We start from the raw sequence: 13,830 nt of genomic DNA on the forward strand, positions 1-13,830 counted from the left end.
ACTTTCCTGTGGCCATTTGCTTAGTGGCAAAGCAAAAGTCTTACCTATTTATACACAAGGTGGGGGATTAGGGACTCAAATAATTTCATATGTTCAGTGATACAAAGGATAAAAAGGTAAGATTTATATTAGCATAATAGTTACTGAAAGACAAAACAACACCATATGTCTACAAAATGCTTCAAACAGTGTATCGTTGTAAATATGCTATATAATATAGAGATGAAATTCAAATGATATATCCTATAGCTCAATAATGCTTTCTTCCTTCCTTTCTTTTTTTTTTCCCCCCCCAAGACAGGGTTTCTCTGTGAAGCCCTGGCTGTCCTGGAACTCGTTTTATAGATCAGACTGGCCTCGAACTCACAGAGAGCTCCCACTGCAGGTGCCACCACACCAGGTTCAATAATGCTTTTTTTTTTTTTTTGGTTTTTACGAGACAGGGTTTCTCTGTATTGTCGGAGGCTATCGGTCCAGCCCAGCCTCGAACTCACAGAGATCCGCCTGCCTCTGCCTCCCGAGTGCTAGGATTAAAGGCGTGCGCCACCACCGCCCGGCAATAATGCTATTTTTAAAACACAGTTGAGCATGGAAGCATTCCTGCAGTTCCAGCTACTCAGAACTTTAAAGAAAGAGGATCCTTTGAACTAAGAAGCTCAAGACCAGCCTAGGAAACATAGTGAGAACCCCATACAAAAACAAAACAAAAAAAACTATCCTCAACTAACACTCTCAACATTCCCTTTTTGTTAGTTTATAATGCACTTCTCATAGAACACATCTGTGATTCAATGACCAGCCTCCACATGTTCTCATGATGGATGACGGCACTTCAAAGTGTAAGCCAGACCAATGCTTTCTCCCTTAACGTTTTTGCCAGGATATTTTATCATGGAAACAGGAAAAGTAACCAAATTTTATCACACTGTATGAAGTTCTATTTACTCAATCTATCTCTCCCTATTGCTTTCTTATTTATATTCTTAATTCTCAGTACCCAGCAGGGAGCCTGGCACACAATAAGTGCTTAAACTTGGTGACTCTAAGTGGCTGAAGGAACTTCCTAATGATTCAATGGCTGGCCAGATACTGGCTATTATCAGAAAACATTAAATAATGCCAAGGAACTGTTCATGGATGGCAAAGGAGGAAATAGCCAGCAAGAGTGGATCTAGATGGAACAGAGTATCAGGTCCTGGGGTAATGTTCTAAAAGATCACACCCAAGCTCTGTGCCACTTGCTTAGTGTCCCGGCCACCACACCTTCCTTTCTAGTCTGCAGGTCTGTGCCTTGCAGGGCCAAACTGCTGAAACCACTCCTCACAGGGTACCCAGATACCACTACTGGGTAAGGTAAGAACACAAAATATTTCTGGATCTTCCTCCACTCCATACAATAGGATTTTTGTTTGTTTAGTTTTTGTTGTTTTGTTTTGTTTTTTTGAGACAGGGTTTCTCTGTGGCTTTGGAGGCTACCCTGGAACTAGCTCTTGTAGACCAGGCTGGTCTAGAACTCATAGAGATCTGCCTCCCAAGTGCTGGGATTAAAGGACTGCACCACCACCATCCGGCTAGAATAGGATTTTAAAACCACCAATAAACACTTCTTTTTCTTTTCTGTCTTTGGTTTTTGGCACAGACAGGGTTTCTCTGTGTAGCCCTGGTTGTCCTGGAACTCACTCTGTAGGCCAGGCTGGCCTTAAACTCACAGAAATCTGTCTGCCTCTGCCACCCAAGTGCTGGGATTAAAGGTATCCACCACCATGCAACTAAATACCCATTTCTTATCTGGAAGAGGTGGAGGGGTGCTATTTCTAGGGCTATCTACAAAAGAAGGGGTAGATTCTTCTCTTCCTAATGTTTGCCTGTTCCCTGAGGAGAATTCATCATTTACTAAATATTTATGGAACATTTGATATACCCAGGCTTTTTGTGAAGTGCTAGAATAAAAAATTAAGAGCTTCCCTTATCTTTAAGAAGTCAGACAAAGCCTCCAAAACAATACAGAGAAACCCTGTCTCGCAAAAAAACAAAAACAAAAAAAAGTCAGACAGATATAGCCAAAAGTAAAACAATGATTTAAAAATAAAACCTTCTCTATCAGGCATAATAATGGTACTCTCCTGCGATTCCAGCATACAGGAAGATCAAGGGCTCATAGAGAGCACAACCTGGAGAAACAAAGGAAGGAAAGAGGAGAGAAGCAAAGCAGCAGTAGCTTTTCCCTGACCGTCACATGGTATCATATACATCCACCATCTCTATCTTGCTACACTGCTTTTCTTCTTTAGAACGCTTGACCATGAGACACATACCCTAGGAGATCAGAAGTAGCATTAACTGTACCTGAGAGTGGCATCTGGGAAAGAACTAAACCTGGGGGGGGGGGTCACAGAAAAGTAAAAGGAAGGATGAATAGTTCCATTTATTTGCATTTTGTTTCAACCGAGTGGTCCTAGAACTTATGTAGCCCACACTAGCCTCAAATTTACAATGCTCCATTGTCCTGTAGTCACTCATAGGCATGCGCCACCCAGCCAGTCCAATTTCTCCTCTCTGTCTCTCCTCTCTCTCTCCCCCTTTCCCCTCCCCCCCCCTCCCCTCCTCTCTCAGTTTTTATGTAAGCTGGGGTTTTGCCTATGTGAGGATGTCAGATCCCCTGAACTGGAACTGGAGAACTGCCATGTGGGTGCTGGAAATTGAACCCAAGTCCTTTGGAAGAACATTCGGCGCTCTTAACCACTGAGCCATCTCTCCAGCCCCCATCAGTCCCCATTTCTTAAACCCAATATCTCCCACATCAATATTTACCTCAGTTCCAATTAATATTAAAAGATACCAATTATCTCTCATTTAGTAGCTCATTTCTGCCAAACTTTTTAAAACAAACAAACAGAAACAACAAACCAAGGCTTCTTGTTTCTCAGGCTGGCCTTGAACTCACTATGTAGCCAAGAATGATCTAAAACTTCTTATCCTTCTGCCTCCACTTTCCAAGTGCTAGGACAACAGGTAGGTGCCATTACACCTGCTTTATGTGGTGCTGGGAGTGCTAAACAAGTACTCTACCAGCTGAGCTACAGCCTCAGCCCCTTAAACTTACTTCTAAGTAGCCCTACCTGGCATTTTAGAAACTGACTCTTCTTCCTGTCCTGGCAGATCAGGAAAGTCTGAAATAGAACATAATAAATCCTGTCCTGCCCCTTCTCCCAACATAGTTGCTATGATTCATTTCCTGTTCCCAATAGTCATTTAATGCAGGGGTCAGCAAATGTCTTTGCAGTTTGACATATAGCTACAGACTTAGGTTACAAGTATTTTAGGTTTTTATGGGACCAAAAGTGTCTGTCCCAACAACTCTATTTTGTAGTGTTAAGCAGTCACGTCAGACATAAGAGAATAAATATTTCAACTAAATTTTTTTACAAAATCAGGCAAGGGGCCTGAAGCCCAGAGTATAGCATCTCCTAATCCACAGGAAAATCAGAGCAGTGTTCTTACAGTCTTTTCTGGACCACTCCTAGTAACTAGTCATGAAGCCTTAGGCCTTCTAACAAGTGTGTCTTACTACCACTTCCTGAGTGGCCTTCATAATTGGGTTTCAACAGTTTTTTCCCCCAGAATCATTCCATCTTTGAACAGCTCTAAAACACTACTTTTCAGCCTCGAATGTTTAGCCACATTATGTGTAAACCTAATTACGGTCTGACTCTTCCACCAGCATGCGAGGCCCACAAGGTAAAGAACATGTTTATATGTCATCTAATACCTCATGAAGAGTTCCACGTTGTCCTTGTGACGTCTTTTTCATGAGTGGGTTGACATGAGAAGTGTTACTGAGATAGGTTACTCCAAACCTTTCTCCATCCCTATCGTGCCAGCAGTGACCCAGACTGCTAGGTCTCTTAGTCACTCCTGCTCATGTTCTCACCCCTCTCAATCCTAGTTCACTGGTGCTCTCCATGGCCTTCATGAGCACCGCCAATAAAGACTGGCTCAAAAAAAAAAAAAAAAAAAAACAACAACAACAAAAAACAGAAAGAGCAAAAGGAATCGGGTGTTAATCCAAGTTTCTTTAATCTGTTTGTTTTGGCGTGCTTCTTAAAGGTAAGTCAGCCACCATCTCAACTGAGAAAGTAACTTTCTCAAAAGGGGAATGAGATATAATGAAAAGGACCTAGTTTGAAAACTTTATCATTTGCTGCCTTTGTGAACTTGGAGAAGTTATTTGGTCTCTCAACTCACTTCCTTACAGTGATAAAAAAAGCATTAACCTCACAGAATAGATGTTTGGTGTTTGTTTTTTTTTTTAAGATTTATTTTTATTTTATGTGTATGTATGTGTGAGGATGACCTGGAATGGGAGTTACAGACAGTTGTGAGCTATCATGTGGATGCTGGGAGTTGAACCCAGGTCCTCTGGAAAAGCAGCCAGTGCTCTTAACCACTGAGCCATCTCTCCAGCCCCCTAGAATAGGTGTTAAGGAAGAAAGTGTTTAGCTTCAAGAGTACACTACACCCTATCAAGGTGGTGGGCTTAATTAAAATAGAAAACACGTAAAATGTTTAGCCTGGCTTAGTCTCACGTATGGTTCACATAAGGCATCAACCAATACTAACTGTTCTCCCTTCACTTGCTGGGGTGGAAAACTGTAGAGGCTTCAGAACTACACAATTCTATTGGCCTGTCAGACATCACTATATAATATACTTACCATTTAGGTAATGGGAGCTTTCTGTGGTGACTTCTCGATGAACTCTCCACTGCCTAACGTCTTGGAAACAGTCACTGTCTTTCACTAGTAGCTGCCTCTTGACCTAGACAGGATATAAAAGAAGAGGTAGGCAAAGCATGAGTCACACCATGGCTGAGCCAACTCAAAGACCTTCATATATAGTCCAGCATCAGAAAAGAGGCAAAGTAAGAACTGTATCTATCTATACCTGGCTGTGAAAGAAGCTACCTATGTCTCTGAAGGGGAACCAGGCTCCATGCCACTTACCCTTCTATCAGATTATATGATTCCCAAACCAGATTGTCTTAATAATCTCTATTTCTCAATATTCTAAATATTTATAACATCTTGCAGCCGGGAAGCACCTCAGAAATCATCTAAACGCCAGAGTTTGGAAAAGGAGAGTCATGTGAAGCTGGAATTACACTGAAAATAAGAGGTTTTGAAAGACAATCTAAATCTCAAGAAGTCAAGTGACTTTTTCAAAGTCTTGTAGCTTTCTCAGTAAATACAGTAAAGACAAAGTTTATCTGGGGGGGCAGGGGAACAAGCCACTTCACAACACTAACTCTCATTTTATTGACTGCCTTTTGACTCAGTTCTCAAAAGGGCTCTGAACCACCCAATACCAAGAGATAAAGAAGAGTTTATACAAACCACTCTCTAGTTTTGAAGGAATAGCTTCCTAAAGGAAAGCTGAAGAGCCAATCAATCTGAAACTTACCACTGAGATTAGAGAAATTACAGGGGGTACAGGACTTGAGTCAAATCTTCCTGTCTATCCTGGTCTTGAAGAATGAAGGTGGCTTATAGGTCAGTACTAACTTAAGCTTTTGTACATAGTTTCACATTCAAACATCCCCTTCCCTTGAACCACGACTTAACATCCCTGTAGACCACCTTCTGGCCTCCTTCCAAGACCGTTGGTCCCTTTAATCTAAATTCTACATTGCTAAATTTATGCATACCACAAAACCAACTAACTGCCTCTATTCTCTTAAGACAGCTAACATATAATTAAAGAGATGTTTTGTTATTTGTTTAATGACTTAAAAGATGGCAGTAAAAGGAGTACCTGAAAGCTACAAACAAAAACCTGAAGAGTGGGCTAAGGGTTGTAGCTCAATGTAGAATGTTTGCCTAGCATGCATGAAGACCAGGGTTTTGAACCTCAGCATCATCTTGGCCCAGAGTGGCAAGAAGAGGGCATCAGATCCCCTGGGACTGAAGTTACAGATGGTTGTGAGCCATCATGTGGGTGCTGGAAATTGCATGAAGATCCTCCTTGGGAGCAGCCTTTGTGCTTCACCCTCAAGCCATTTCTCCAGCCTAAAAAGAATCTTTTTTTTTTTTTAAAGTATCCATACCAAAGGAGGACAGCATCCCAAGCATGGCTTGCAAGTGGGGATTTCTCCTTCTACCATGTGGGTTCCAGGGACTGAATTCAGGTCATCAGACTTGATGGAAACGAAGTGTCTTTACCCACTGAGCTCTCTCACCACATGACTGTGGTAAACACCATCAAACACCAATGCTACAGCTCCTTCAGAAAGCTTTTTGGAGGCTCTGCCAGTGACAGAAATGCTAAGTTCAAGTCTGTCTTCAAAGCAGAGATGAAAAGAGTCCTGACACAGTTCACCAACTGCCTCTAGAAGTTCCAGAGGAAAGACATGCCTAAAGTTACCAAGCATGTTAACATGACCACAGTTGTGTTCCAATAATTCTTCTGTAATGAATAAAAGTACCATTAGAGAATTCTGCTCCCAGCATGACCCTCCCAAAGATTACAGCTATAAACTGGTTAGAACAAAAACAACCATCTGAAGTGAACAGCAACTGGCAGATTTAGGAAAATTCAAAAAGCGACTGGGATGGGTTCCGGCTGATGGTATCCAGCTGTAGTTCTAATTGAAAAATCAAATCTTAGACTTCTGTAGGAAACATCAGCCAGGGATAATGGGAAATAGGAAAAGCAAGAGCCAGAGAAGGAGAGAGACCCAGTGGAGTGTGCAAACTTGGTCCTGCACTGGCTGACAATCTGAACTACGCAATGCAAAAGGCAGAATCAAAGACCTCAGGTCAAGACAAAAACTACAAAACTAGAAATGCACCCCCTACATGTGTGGTAAATATTGCAGTTTGATTAACTGTGCTAAAATTAAAAGCACTAACAGAAAATACTCTTGCACCCAAATATATAAGATATAACCCCAAGTTATGTAAAGAATTAGAAAAATGAAACCTAGTAATTAAAAGGCAATCAAGAGAATGCAACACAAAGATGAACTCATGGTGAAATTACCAAAGATAGAAAATACTAATTTAATGAAGTAAAAGAAATGCTCAAAACTAAAGAAAGATGGTAAATTTTGGGAAGGAAATGAGATGTTCTTTAAAAAGTGGGGACTTAAGAACAGAAATATAATATCTGATTTTTAAAAATTCACTAGATAGAATTAAAAACAGAATGGAGTGTGGGGGAGGTGGTTCAATGGGTACAGTTGTTACACAAACACTAGGATCTGAATTCATTTTTATCTTAGGTATCTTATTGCTCTCCAGCACCTATATGCAAAAACCTAGTGTAGTGATACACATCTGTTACCCCAGTTACTGGTCAGTCAGTCTCTTAATCAGAGTTCCAGTTCAGTGAGAGACACTATTTCAAAAACAAGGTACAGAAAAAAGACATTTGAAATAACCTCTGGCTTATACACAAACATATATGCACACACATACTTCTGCATAAGCAAACATACCAATGAACATATACTCCATATATGGGGGGGAAACCCTGTTTAAAAAATTAAATAAGCCAGGTGGTGGTGGCGGCGGCGCACACCTTTAATCCCAGCACTCGGGAGGCAGAGGCAGGCGGATCTCTGTGAGTTCGAGGCTTGGCTGGACTGACAGCCTCAAAAACAATACAGAGAAACCCTGTCTCGTAAAAACCAAATAATAATAATAATAATAATAAATAAATAAATCACCAAGCAATGGTGGCTCACACCTTTAATCCCAGTACTTGTGGAGTATGAGACCAGTCTGATCTATAGTGAGAATTCCAGGACAGTCAGGGCTATACAGAGAAACCCTGCCTCAAAACCACCACCACCACCCTCCCCCCCCCCCCAAAAATTAAGTTAAATAAATCTAAACCTTAAAAAACAAACAAGCAAACAAACAAAAACCAGAACCGAATGGAGATAACAGTGGGAGTTGGTAAAAACCGTGGAGCAGAATACACAATCTGAAATAAGTCTATGTTATCCGTGGTTTCCAGAAAAGCCACTATCAGACCCCTTCACCAGAGTGCACAAATTAATATCTATTGTAAGAAAAATTGGTAATGGAATATGCAATGACTTGAGACCACAGGGTTACGCAAACTATTTATTACCCAAAATTTTATTGGACTAAGTCAACTTCATCTACTAATTAACCCCTGAGAGTCACCCAGATAAAAGCAAAGTAGAAAGTATGAAGGTGGAAAATAAAAGGGCAGGAAAAACTTAAAACAATGTCTCAAAGTAGCTCCATGGTATACTGAGAAGCATGGGCAGTTGAGTTTGATCCCCTGTAATTGCTAATGCAGCACTCAGAACTATTAGCAAATAGAGCTGAGACACTTGAATGTGCGGTCTCTTCACCAAAAAGGCAGTCTACAAAAGGACGAGATTAGACGGGTAAGCCTAAAGCCTCTTGTTGTCAAATGCTTGGTGAGAATCACTCCAGAGTCATTAAAGTTGGTGAAGCAGCCAACCTGAGTTTAATTTTTAAGAATTGTTTTTTCCTGTGTGTGGTGTATATATGCATGTGCATGGGTTTGTGTGCTTTTGCAAATGTGGTATAAAAGCTGGTGAAGTAGCCTACCCAAGTTCCTCACTAACTTCATATACTGAAGTCACTGCATGCTGGAGCTCAGGACATCTTAGACACATGGAAGAATAAAACCTAAGTTGAAGAAGGCATATCATTTTGGTAATTCTGCCCTTTTCTCTAAACCTGCTCACTCTGTCACCTCACAAAGGGAAAGAAAGAGAACACAGAATAAGTGGTCTTCTCTGATTGAAGTAGAAATTTAAAGTAAGATGCACCTTCTGAGGCAAAAACGCAAATGGCAATCCATGTTCTGCTGCTAACATACCTCTAGGTCCCAGTTTACCCACCCAACAGAAGGCTTTGTAGGCCAGGCTGGCCTTGAACTCACCGAGATCCACCTTGCCTCTGGCTCCTGAGTGCTGGGATTAAAGGTGTGCATCACCACCAACACCACAGTATAAATTTTTAATGAATTATTTTAGTTATAATCCCAGCACTTGAATGAGGCAGGAGGATGGTGAATTTGAAGCCACCTTGGGCTACACATAGTGAGATGTCATCAAATCACAAGAAAAACAATTACCAAGAAAGCTGGGTGGAAAGGTGCTGCCCCACTTAACCTGGCTGTAATATGGATACCACCTGCAAAAGTGAAGAGCTGGTTTCTGGGGAAGTGGTGTCCGTGGCCCATGCTCTTTCTCTCCCAGCCCAGTCGTATGGCAATGACCCTAATATTGAGATGGCTTGGGCCATTAGAGCAATGCAGCATGCCGAAGTCTATTACAAACTGATTTCATCGGTTGGCCCACAGTTCCTGAAACTCACCAAAGTAGATAACCAAATCTACTTCATGAAAATCTGGAGAAGCTCTGAGAAGACGTACTGGACCCAGAAGAACTCAAGTCAGAATCAGCTAAAGAGAAGTGGAGGCCATTCTGCTTAAAATCTGAAGGGACTGTAGACGACTACAACTATGGTACTTTGTTGTGACTAGACTGTTCCCAGGGCTACAGTGAGGAGAACACCCATCTTTGCACCCAGGATTCGATTTTTTTGCAATTGAAATTGCTCAGAATGGAGAAGGCTATAACAAAGCAGTCCCCATCAGTGTTCAGGACAGAGAAGGAAAGGAGCTGGCAATGAAGAAGAGAAAGAGAGAAAGGAGCTGCTAGTGGAGGAGAAAAAGAAGAAGGAGTCAACAGAGAAAAGTAGGAAACACCAGAGAGGAAAAAAAGAAAGCCAAGAACCCCCGAGTATCAGGTGCACCGACCCCTTTGATTAAATGATTGCCCTTGTACAAATGGAGGGCTCAGAAGAACATTGTTCTAGCTAGTAAGAGAAGCTGCTCTGGGTGTAATAGCTTAAACACAATTAATGAAATCTCTTAGTTAATTGCTGATTGATGCCGTGCTTCTTGGTTGTAACTGTTGTTGAAGTAAGACATTTTGTAAATAATTTCTTTCTTGAAGAAAGAAAGAAAGAAAGAAAGAAAGAAAGAAAGAAAGAAAGAAAGAAAGAAAGAAAGGAAGGAAGGAAGGAAGGAAGGAAGGAAGGAAGGAAGGAAGGAAGGAAGGAAGAAAGAAAGAAAGAAAGAAAGAAAGAGACAGGCAGACAGAAAGAGAGAGAGAAAACTGGAGTTGGAGAGATGGCCCAGAAATTAAGAATGCATACTGCTCTTACAAAGGACCCAAGTTCAGCCCTTAGCACCCACATCAGGCAGATCACAACTTCCTGTGACTCCAGTTCCATGGGATCTGGCACCCCTGGCCTCCAAGAGCACCTGCACGCACATGCACATATTCACACACAGACATACACATACATACATAACTAAAAATAATAAAACTATTTTTAAAACAAAGAAAATGAAATCTGTTCCCATATGTGAGATCCCGTGCTCATCCTTGGCATCTCCCAACAGCCACTAGCATTTTGTTTGGGCCAGTCAGATGGCTCAGCAGGTTAAAAGTAATTGTCAAACCTTATGACTTGAGCTCTATCCCTAGTACCCACATGATGAAGAGAACTAACTCCTGTAGGTTCTCCTCTAACTTCTACATATGCACTGTGCACATACACATACACACAAAATAAAATATAGTTAAAATATTTTAATGTGAAAAGCAAGCTCTCTAAGTCTGATTTTCAAGAATTTCAGCAAGAAAGGCAAAGTAGTTAAACAGCAAGTCACAACTACCGTGAGGAGGGGAAGAAATCACAACTGCTTTTTTTTAAAGATTTACTTATTTATTACATATACACCAGATTGAATTGTAGATGGTTGTGAGCCACCATGTGGTTGCTGGGAATTGAACTCAAGACCTCTGGAAGAGCAGTCAGTGCTCTTAACCTCTGAGCCATCTCTCCAGCCCCGAAATCACAACTGCTTTTAAGCACCATCAATCTTCATGGTAACTGTAATCACATAAATGCCTTCATATTTCTCTTTTAAGAAGAAGCAAGGGCTCAAATCTCACAGCTGATGAATTACTCTCAAAAGGGTTATTTTGCTTCTCTGGGAAGTTATCTCAAATTTGACCACAAAAAAGACAGTCCTGTTCCAAAGCACAACAATCACAGACCCAGGTAACTGATGAGCAGTTACTGCATTCATTTGTTTATTCAAATAGCAACTAACTTCCTATAATTCATGGAGCTCTGAGGTTCGCACTGAGGACAAATAGTGACCAGAGTTAGAGATGGCCCTTGTCTTCATAGTACTGACAGCAGACTGAAACCAAAAAAAAAATATATATATATATATATATATATATTAAAGTATATAAATCATATGAACTATGACTGGATAGAAACTATTGCTGGGTAGTGGTGGCACAGGCAGGTGGTGTAGACCAAGTCTACAAAGCAAGCTCAGTCAGTGCTACACAAAGAGGGGGAGGAGAAGGAGGGAGGCAGGGAGGGAGGCAGGGAGGGAGAGAGGGAGGGAGGGAGGACAAGTACAGACAGAAAGAGAGACAGAGAGGGGGAGGGGAGGGAGGGAAGGGGAGGAGAGGAAAGGAGGGGAGGGGAGGAGGGGAGGAGAGGAGAGGAGAGGAGAGGAGAGGAGAGGAAAGAAGAGGAGGGGAGGGGAGGGGAGAGGAGAGAGAAAAATATCACTTCAGGTGCCTAACTTGTCCTCTAATGAGACTGTTGCAAGTGGAAGGGTAAAGAACAAAGAGGAAGCAGCCTGGCATAATCCCAACACTTCTGAGCTAAGGCAGGAGAAATGCTATCAGTTCAAAGCTACCCTAGGCTACATAGTAAGTTCTAGACCAGCTCTGGGCTGCAGAGTGAGACCTTATACAAACCCCTTCCAAAAAAAGAAGCAAAGACTAAGCTGCACAGGCGTGTATGGAGCCACACCACACACACATGCAAACTTTGGAGGATAAATGGTCAGTTTGCATCTGTATCTGAAGAGTTATAGGAAGTCCCTTCAGTATTAAATAAAGGTAAGACATATGTATGTGCTCTGAAAAGATCACTTTGACTTCAGTATTGAATATGAGAGGAAGAGTGATTCTAAGAGAGGTCATCTAGAAGTTAGGTTTTTGAAGTCCTGGAGAAATGATGTCAAGAGCTAATACTATGAGATACATGTTGGGCTTCATATACTAGGTAACCATCTTTACTTTTTAGCATGCAAAAGTATTTTCCCAGTATCTTATCTGTGAAGCACATGCAAGCCTGATGCCAGGGAGGCCAGAAGAAGGTGCTAAACTCCCTGGAACTGAAGTTACAGATGGTTTATGAGCTTCCATGTGGGTGCTGGAAATTGAACCCTTTGCTCTGGAATCGCAGAGTTTTGAGCCACCTCTTCAGGCACTAGTAACCATTTGTTACAAGCACTTTGAATCAGTCAATTTAATCCTTATAACCACTCTATGTGACAGACACTATTATCTCTCTCTCATACACACACAGAGAGAGAGAGAGAGAGAGAGAGAGAGAGAGAGAGAGAGAGAGAGAGAGAGAGAGAGAGAGAGAGAGAGAGAGAGAGAGAGAGAGAGAGAGAGAGAGAGAGAGAGAGAGAGCCTGCTCTGTGTAGCTTTGGAGCCTGGACTTGAACTCACAGTAATCCCTCCTGCCCCTCCTCCCTGCCTCCTGCCCTCCGCCTCTGGGATTAAAGCTGTATGCCACCACTGCCCATCAATTATCACTCTTGTAAAAGAGAGAAAAGTTAAGTAACTTTACATACCCATACTTCATGCTGCTTCCCTCATAACCAGTACCTGGTAAAGACTTTTAATCTAATTGCCCTCCAAAACCTCCAGGCTCTCTAGGTCTACACAAATCAGCTAGATGCCAGAGAAAATAACCACTGGAACCATGCACCAGTATCATTTTAAATGTATCACCACAAACTTCCAACACAAATCTCTATACTGCCAGCAACTGTGCCATGCTTTTCCTAGTAAGCTGATTTTTATTACTCAAAATCACTTTCATACCTTTCTTCTCTCTCAATGAACCTCCAATGCCATCAGCTGAGAACACTGTCACCAAGAAGTAACATCCTTATTTTCCTACCTCCAAATCTAACACCACACCATTCTGCCATTCTGCTTTCCCTAGTTACAACAGATAGTGTGTGTGTGTGTGTGTGTGTGTGTGTGTGTGTGTGTGTGTCCCTCACTCTCTCCTCACATCATTACTTTTCTCTCAGCACCCATCAGCATACAACATGCATTAGAAGGAGTGAATTGCACAACCCAACAGTGACCTTGCCAATAGAACCAAAGGAAGTAAGAGTTAGCATTTAGACACCTGTGTAACAAGTTGGCAATTGCTGCAACATCCAAATCCATGACTCATCTCAAACAGGATCCAGTCAACAAGGATGTTAATGAACTCACCCGAGTGAATTTGGAGTGAGCACATACACAGCACGCATGACACCATGTGGTGGTCTCTGGCAGATTAGAAAAAAATAAACTGGTCTCAATTCACAAATAATTTGAGAAGTCATGCTCTTAGAACAGAAAAAAAATGTAATATAGGACAGCTAAAGAGTCTCACTAAAATCTCTTTAAAACGAGATTCTAGGGACAGGAAAGATCACCTAGCAGTTAAGAACATTTGTTCTTGCAGAGGACCTGGGTTTGCTTCCCAGCATCCACATGGAGGCCATAAACCCAGTTCCAGGGGATTCAAACCCTCTCCTGCCTTCCAACAGTACAATGTACACACACATACATAGATGCAAGCTAAACAGTCATATACATAAAGTGAAATATCCTTTAGAAATAAAGGCAATAAAATGATATTCTTA

At 41.6% G+C, this 13,830-nt stretch overlaps 1 protein-coding gene and 1 pseudogene across 3 annotated transcripts in view; one reads left to right on the plus strand and one right to left on the minus strand.

The window, feature by feature from the left end:
• Luzp1 (leucine zipper protein 1) overlaps positions 1 to 13,830 on the minus strand; it is an 89,456-nt gene that overhangs the window by 16,889 nt on the left and 58,737 nt on the right. For all 3 annotated transcript variants that reach the window (XM_040756337.1, XM_013121256.3, XM_013121257.3), the window contains one exon: positions 4,716 to 4,818. The gene's annotated coding sequence lies outside the window, so the exon portion shown is untranslated. The remainder of the gene's footprint in view (positions 1 to 4,715; positions 4,819 to 13,830) is intronic.
• LOC101825430 lies at positions 9,190 to 9,787 on the plus strand (annotated as a pseudogene).

This window comes from Mesocricetus auratus, unplaced genomic scaffold (genome assembly GCF_017639785.1).
Source record: "Mesocricetus auratus isolate SY011 unplaced genomic scaffold, BCM_Maur_2.0 Super-Scaffold_100014, whole genome shotgun sequence".
NCBI classification, from domain to species: Eukaryota; Metazoa; Chordata; class Mammalia; order Rodentia; family Cricetidae; genus Mesocricetus; species Mesocricetus auratus.